This window comes from Nuphar pumila, chromosome 8 (assembly GCF_984573655.1).
Source record: "Nuphar pumila chromosome 8, dmNupPumi1.hap1.1, whole genome shotgun sequence".
Classification (NCBI taxonomy): Eukaryota; Viridiplantae; Streptophyta; class Magnoliopsida; order Nymphaeales; family Nymphaeaceae; genus Nuphar; species Nuphar pumila.
In genome coordinates this window covers 80,541,099-80,549,176 of record NC_143256.1, presented here as the reverse complement: position 1 = coordinate 80,549,176, position 8,078 = coordinate 80,541,099, and positions in this window count along the sequence as shown.

Here is an 8,078-nt window from a genome sequence, read left to right as displayed (position 1 = left end):
TTCTATGCTGAAGGCCTAGATCCTTTTCCTTGAATAGCCATTAAGATGTGAATGGCTCCTGATATATGATTTCGGAGAGTAGTTAGGGACTGAAATACCTTTTTACTTTGCTTTACAAATATCTTGAATTTCTTTTTAAAGTCATGCTACTAAAGATAAATTCATCATTGTCGATGCCATTCTCATTACCATTCTGGCCATCTTCACCATGCTTATCACAGGCTTCACCTGGAAAAGATAGCTGTCTTCTTTTGACGGTGAGGCGTGTTGGAAATAGGCGATATCATCTCACATTAAGCAATCTCCACGACTTGTGTAACAATTTCTCCTGTTGTCACTATTGTAATTTAATGAAGAAGATGCAAATGGACCCTTAGATTGTGAAATCGCAAGATGAATCCGCAACTAGTGTAGCAGGATAAATCCTCCTTGGGAAAGAAATCAATCGATCTATGTGGATCTGATTGTGAAATCGCAGAAGACAATAAGAAGAATGAAGAAGAAGGCAGATCCAAAGAGAGAATGAGTGCGGGGTTACAGCAAATGGATGCTTGTCGAGGCAGAGTGGTGATGGAGTATAGTGAAATGCTGGAGTAAGTAAAATAAATTAAAGAAAATGCATATGGTATAAGTTGAAGTATGCAGGTGTAAACTGGCGAATGCAACGAATGAAGTGTTGACGAATGGGGAACAAGAGATGCAAAATACGATGTTAGGCATTAAAGCATTAACACTCAACAAAATGATATGTCCTAGATTGATGGATTGAACAAACAAAAAGAAAACACCCATATCGTTAAACTGAAGATGATGATATGCCTAACTGCTGAACAATGACACCCAATGGAGAAAGGGATTTCAAATCATCAACATGTGATGATTTAGAATTCTCCCCATGGCTCCAGAGATATGCTCACGATGAAATAGAAAAGCGTTTTTATAATAGATTAGAAACTAGTAAACCATATGCTGAATGTGGGTAATAAAACCGCAATGCTGAACGGAAGTGAAAACAGAAGGAATTGATGTGTATATGCTAGCCGATGAAGGATAAATAAAATAAAATAAAATAAACCAAAATGCTGGAAACAATACTAAGGTAATGGAAAATGGAAAATATAAGTTGCAACTCGATGAATAAGTGCATTCAAGCAAATTATCAAGGATTTAAACAGAAAATCAACCAAGAAGATGAAAATAATATGCGTGCATTTTGTTGTAGCCCCAAATGCAGTAAACATCAGAGGCAATGCTGTTGTAACAATGTGCGACATTGAGGCTGCGATAGGCAGATCAACGATACAAGATTGCATCCGAAAATAAAATAAGAAGAGGAGAAAAATCATGAAGAAACATAGGAGATGTAACAAGAAAAATACAGAAAAACAAAAGGATGAGCTGCTTACCTGATTACTGCAGAGATTGGTCGGCTTCCTTCGGCCAAATAGGGAAAACCAAGGGAATAGGAAGGAGATCGGGCGGCAAGCCAGGAGGGATGAAGACCGATCGAAAATGGATGTGGTTCACCAAAAAAAAAATGGATGGCTTCCCCTTCCTCGATGCTTTGTTTTTATGAGCCTCAGAAGGATCGAGAAGGGGAAGTTAGGTATTGATGGTTGAGGCTGATGGATGTCGATCGAATGGTGGATCGAGCGAGAGAGATAAAAAGAGCTCGTGATCGAGAGAGGAAGAGGTTAGGGATCGATGGTTGAGGCTGATGGATGTCGATCGAATGGTGGATCGAGCGAGCGAAAGAGAGAGAGAGAGAGAGAGAGAGAGAGAGAGAGAGAGAGAGAGAGAGAGAGAGAGAGAGGCATGCGCAACCATTGCAGGTTTTTCGATTTTTAAAAAACAGGGCTCTTTTAATAAATTTTTTCTAAAAAGGTTTTTTTTTACTAAAACAACCTAAAAGGGGCCTCTCAACCAATCTTTCATATTTTTCTTTTCTATTTTGATTTTTTTGTTCTTTTCTTCATGTTTTCTGTATTTTTTTGTATTTTTGAAATAAAACTCTAAAAACTAAAAGATTCTAAACTAAATTTGCGAAATTTAAAAATATTTACAAAAAAAGTGTTTTCTAAGAATTCGGGTTTGAATTTTGAAAATTTCTTCAAAAAATGGGTTTAGATCTGGGTTTTGAGGGAATATTCAAGTTTTTAACCTCAAATCGAGAAATATAGGGGCAAGGATCCGAAACCGGGTTAGATATATAAAAATGGAGTTTATTCCAGAAAATCCGAAGAATAACTGAAATTTATATTGAAATTGACTCAATTTTCTCAGAAAATGGGACCTAGGGGCAAAAAGAGGATATTTACAAAATTTTAAAAAATTTGGGGTGTTCACAGATGCCCCTCTTTGCTACTAAGCCAGTTGAAAGCCAAACTTAGTGGCAAAGAAAATACTCCAAATTTTGAAAAATGCCCCAGTCAACAGATCTGAACTGGGTGTGGAAGAATTTGCTCTAAAAGACAGGGTTTCTCAGGCTTAAAACCTTATTCTGAATGGTTCTAGGGAGACGAAACCCTCGAAAATGATATGACTAAATGGCAGAAGTGAGAAAATCATGATGGGACTTTGGGTGAAGATCCCAAAATGGTGAAAAAATAAGAATTTTGATCAATTCTCCTGGGTGAGATGGGATTAGCCTTTTGGAATGACTCAGGTTTAGCCCTTAACCTGGATGGGATGAAGATATATCAAGATGAATTGAATGGGAGAAAGGAATACATGAGGATCTTGATGGGACATTTTTTGAGAAAAAATGCCTCATGAGATGAAGCTCAAGTATGATCCTTTCTTGGATGGCTATGAAGAACATGGATTCTACGACGGGAAACCATGATGGGATTGAGAGAACTACCTCGTCGAAACGAGGAACCTCGTCGAAACGAGGAACCTCGTCGGAACGAGGCTCACGTTTAACCCAAACCTGAACAGAAGATACCTCGCGGAGCGAGGTTCAGGCTTAACCCTTAACCTGAAAGGGATGATACTTCGAGGAACGAGGTTCAGGCTTAACCCTTAACCTGAAAGGGACGACCATACGGAATCCTCGAGTAGAGAAACCATGATGGGACCTTCGAAGTTTGGACAAACAAATCTGAAAGAGGTTTGCGAAAGGAAAAAATGGGGTTCCCTAAAGCTTGAAAAGGGATGATCTTGGGCGCCTCATTGCTGAGACTAAATCAGCTTTTAAAAACAGACGACTTCTCACAGAAAATACAGGTTTGACCCTTAACCTGAGCGAGTGATACCTCGAGTAGCGAGGTAATAGGTTTAATCCTTAGCCTGAATGGATACAGAATCTGCGAGGAGCGAGAAAACTATGATGGGACCTCTAGATTTTGCACATCAAATCCAAGAGGGGTTTGCGAAATAAGAGAAATGGGGTTCCCTAAAGCTTAGAAAAGAGATGTTCTTAGGCGCCTTATTGCTGAGACTAAATCAGCTTTTAGAAACAAAAGACCTCTTACAAAAAGTTCATGTTTAACCCTTATCTTGAGCGAGAACTGTCTATGACAGGACAGTGGGGAACACAGGGAAGTGTGCAGATCCGAGAAGCTCAGATCAAACAGAAGGGAAGGACCTTTCAGTCCTAATGAGGGACGGCGTCAGGATATGTCAAAATAAACATCAAGTTCTTGCTTTATGTTGAAACAACTAGAAAATATTACCAATAAGATGCCAAAAATTGTAGTTGATTCAGAATGATTGAACTGTGCTCATATACATGTGAAAACATTACCTCTTTCTACCTAGAGTATTAACTCCAATCGGGCTAACTCTATAGAATCAAGAATTAAATTCAAATTTATTGCTGTTGAGTTTCTTCAAGGAAGATATCAATTTCCTTGATATGAAAAGAGAGAAAATATTCTTAGCTTTATAAAAGCAATTGAATGAAAAGATATTGATAGAAGAATTTCACATAGATAAAAGATAATTCCTGGTAGTTTGATATCCTGGGGCTTTTTCCATGATGATCTTTTTGCGCTCTTTTTGAGTTATTGAGCTTTCTTGGGTTTCAGGAAGAAGCTTATTACATCATCCTTCATTTTGGAGATGTCCTGACTTTTCTCTTTTTTTAGGAAAGGGTTCGTCACAAACTCTTCCATCTTGGAGATGCTCAATTGGTCCAATGCGAGCATCGGATCCAAAAGAAAGCCCGAGTTGGAACTCGAAACTCCAAAAAAATGGAATATAAAAATGAGACCCGAGTCAAAACCCGGATCTTAAAATAAAGAAAATAAAATGAAAAACAAAACCTGAGTCGAAACTCAGATGGGAAGGAACCGATTCCAACCCGGGAGTCGAATTCTGGAGGGATTGACAAAAAGGTATGAATAGATTCCGACGATTATAAAGAAGATGAGAGATTTATTCAAGATTCTTGACTCAAGATGGCCTAAGATTCAAATTTATTCATGATGGTTTTCAGGATTATCCCTTATTCTGAAGAAAATTCGACAAAATCGACAAAATTGATAGAGATTGATAGAGGATAAAAGGAATTGATAAAAAGGAAAGAATCAATAAAATTGATAATAAAAATTGAAAAAGATTGGTAAGAATTTGGTAGAAATTTGAGGAAAATTTGATGATAGAAGACTTGAGGATTATCCCCCGTCTTGAAAGAAAAAAGACCTCGCAGAATGAGGTTCAGGTTTATCCCTTAACCTGAAAGGGTATGCGAATAAGGATTTGATAAAACTTAATAAAATCAATGAAATTTTTTGATAAACTTGATAAAAACTAATAAAATTGATAGTAAATTGATGAAAATTTGATCAAATTGAAAAATGAATAAAAATGGATGAAACTAATAAAGGTAACAAGATTAACTGAAAATCAATAAGATTTTAGGAAAACAGAGTTTTGTTTGATCCTGCCTGTATATGATGAAAGGAAGATAAATGTATATAAAAATAAAAAATAAAAATACCCCAGTATCATGGAGAAGAATGTGAGAATTGATAGAAGATCATTATTTTATTGAAAAGGCTCTTTGAAGAGTACAAAAGGCTGGAATGAATATTTTAAGTATAAAACCTCTTCAAGTGTAGAGCATTGATTGGATCTGGCAGTCCCACCCCATCTGCGTTGATCAGACGATACGAATTGCGAGGCAATACTTCTTTAACAACATAAGGGCCTTCCCAATTGGGTGACCACTTGCCCCGTAGTCGATGCTTGAGATGAGCTATCGATCTGAGCACCAGATCGTTAACTCAGAATTTTCTCTCAATGACTGACTTGGCATAGTGTCGAGCTATCCTTTGGCGATAAGCTTGAGCGTGCTCTACTGCCTTGATTCTCTTCTCATCAAGCAGATCTAGTTGTACCAATCTCTGTTGCTGATATTAATCAAGCGAGAGTTTAATGAGCGACGCAAATTTGAATGCAGGCTTCTGAATGTAGAGAGGTAATACTACCTTTGTCCCGTAAACAAGTTCTAAAGGAGTAATATTGGTTGGAGTCCGAATGATGGTTCGGTACGCCCAAAGCGCATCATGCATCTTCTTGTGCCAATCACGACCCGTTTCCACAGTTCTTTCTAGAATGTAGATCAAGATCTTGTTGGTGGCCTCTGCCTAGCCATTCCCTTGAGGATAATATGGAGCCGAGAAATGATGATGAATTTTAAACTTCGAACAGAAGGACTTCATCCGCTCATTCTTAAAGTGGCTGCCGTTATCTGACACAATATCATGTGGTACGCCAAAACGACAAAGAAGATTCTTATGAATAAAAGGAACCACATGTCGGCCTTTCATTGTTCACAGAGTTACAACCTCAACCCATTTGGTGAAGTATTCTGTAGCTGCGAAAAAATATCGGTGGCCATTAGAGGCAGAAGGAGTGATTGAGCCTACCACATCGAAGGCTCACATTGAGAAAGGCCAAGGAGAAACCGCAGACTGCAAGTATGCGGCTGTCGCATGGATGGAAGGTGCATGCACTTGGCATTTGACGCACTTTCTCATGAACCGATGGCAATCCTGCTGCATGGTCTTCCAGTAATATCCTGCACAGATGATCTGCTTGACGAGGGTTTGGTAGCCGACGTGACCACCACAAATTCTCTCGTGTGCCTCTTGGACAACTTCCATCATTTTGTCTCTGTCTAAGCATCTGGCGTACTCAGAACTGAACCCATGACAGTTGAGAGTATTGGCAAGAATGAAATAGCAGGCTTACATGCGCTGAATCACACGTTTCTCCTTTCTTGGCATCTCTGGTGGAAATTCACCGGTTTCGATAAAGTTTTTGATGTCTTGGTACCAAGGCTTCTCTTTCTGAGTGGCTTGGTTTACTTGCTCAGTCGGAACGAAGGTAGGTTGATCAAGTCTACCAATCTCAAAGGAACGACAGGATTCACTGTCTTTGAATGACAAAATGGAACCCAGGCAGGCTAGGCCATCTGCTATATGGTTGTATTCTCTCTTGACATGGTTAAGCTGAAATTCTTCGAAGTTGCCTATGAGAGCTAAGGCAATCTTCTGATAAGGGATTAATTTTGAGTCTTTCACTTGCCATTCAACATTAACCTAGCTGACCACAAGCAATGAATCACCAAAGGCATGTACTCTCTTGACGTTGAAGTCTTGCAAAATCTGGAGGCCTTGTATTAGAGCTTCATACTCGCCATGTTGTGAGTACACGAAAAGCTGAGCTTGAGGAAATAATGGATCATCTCCTTTTCAGAAGTGATCAATACGATCCCAATCCATATGCCAAACATATTCCTGGCTCCATCAAAGAATAGGGTCCAAATTGGAGATTCCTGAACATTGCAGATGCGATCGTCGGGAAAATCATCTTCTGCCTTTATCTCTTCTGTCAACAGAAAGTCTGCCAATTGATCTGCTATAGACTGGCCTTTGACTGACTTCTGGGATATATACTCTAAGTCGTATTGCATCAGGAGACTTGCCATTTCACAATCCATCTAGTAAGGAAAGGCTGCTCAAGGATGTACTTGAGAGGATTGAGTCTTGATAGAATTTTGATTTCTGAGGCCAGTAGATAATGTCTCAGCTTCTGACACATCCATACTAAGGCTAGACATGTCTTTTCCATCTGAGAATATCTTTTTTCATAGTCGATGAAAGTCTTGCTCATGTAGTAAATGACGTGCTCTATCCGGCTGCCTTCCTCATACTGTGCAAGAAATCCATCACAAGCATTTTGATTAACGAAAATGTACAGAATGAGTGGTTTTCTAAGTTCTGGTGGCTTCAGAAATGGTGGATTGAGGAGATACTGCTTGATGCACTCAAACGAAAGCTGACATTCTGATCCCCATTCAAATTTCACTTCTTTTCTTAACAAGTGATTGAAGGGCTTGCATCTCATGGCCAGATTAGAGATAAAGCGCCGAATTGACTGAATGTGCCATTGAAGGCTCCTCAATTCTCTGAGATTGGTTGGAGGCGGCATATCAATAATTGCTTTTGCCTTAGCTGGATCCACCTCTATTCCTTTCTTGCTGATCATAAAACCCAACAGTTTTCCTGACTCTACTCCAAAGACACATTTCTGTGGGTTGAGCCTCAACTTGTAAAAAATGAGTCTTTTAAAGACTTGGCTGAGAGCATCGAGATAATCCTCTTCTTCTTTGGATTTGACCAAGATGTCATTCACATAAGCATCCATGTTTTCATGCATCTGGTCATGAAAAATAACTGTCATTGCTCTTTGATAGGTTGCCCCAGCATTCTTGAGCCCAACTGGCATGACTGTGTAGCAAAACGTACCCCAAGGCATGGTAAAAGAAGTTTTTGACTGATCAAGAGCGGCCAGTTTGATTTGGTTGTAGCCTGAGTATCCATCCATAAAGGAAAACATGGCGTAGCCTGCCGTGTTGTCGATCAAAAGATCGATATTGGGTAGTGGATAATCATCCTTTGGGGTAGCCTTGTTGAGATCCCTTAAATCAATACAAATTCGGACCTTGTCATTCTTTTTAGGAACTGCTACGATGTTTGCCAACCAGTTTGGATAATCAATAGTCCGGATGAATCTTGCTTTTAAAAACTTCTCAAGTCCTTTAACTTGTGGTGCTACTAGGGGAT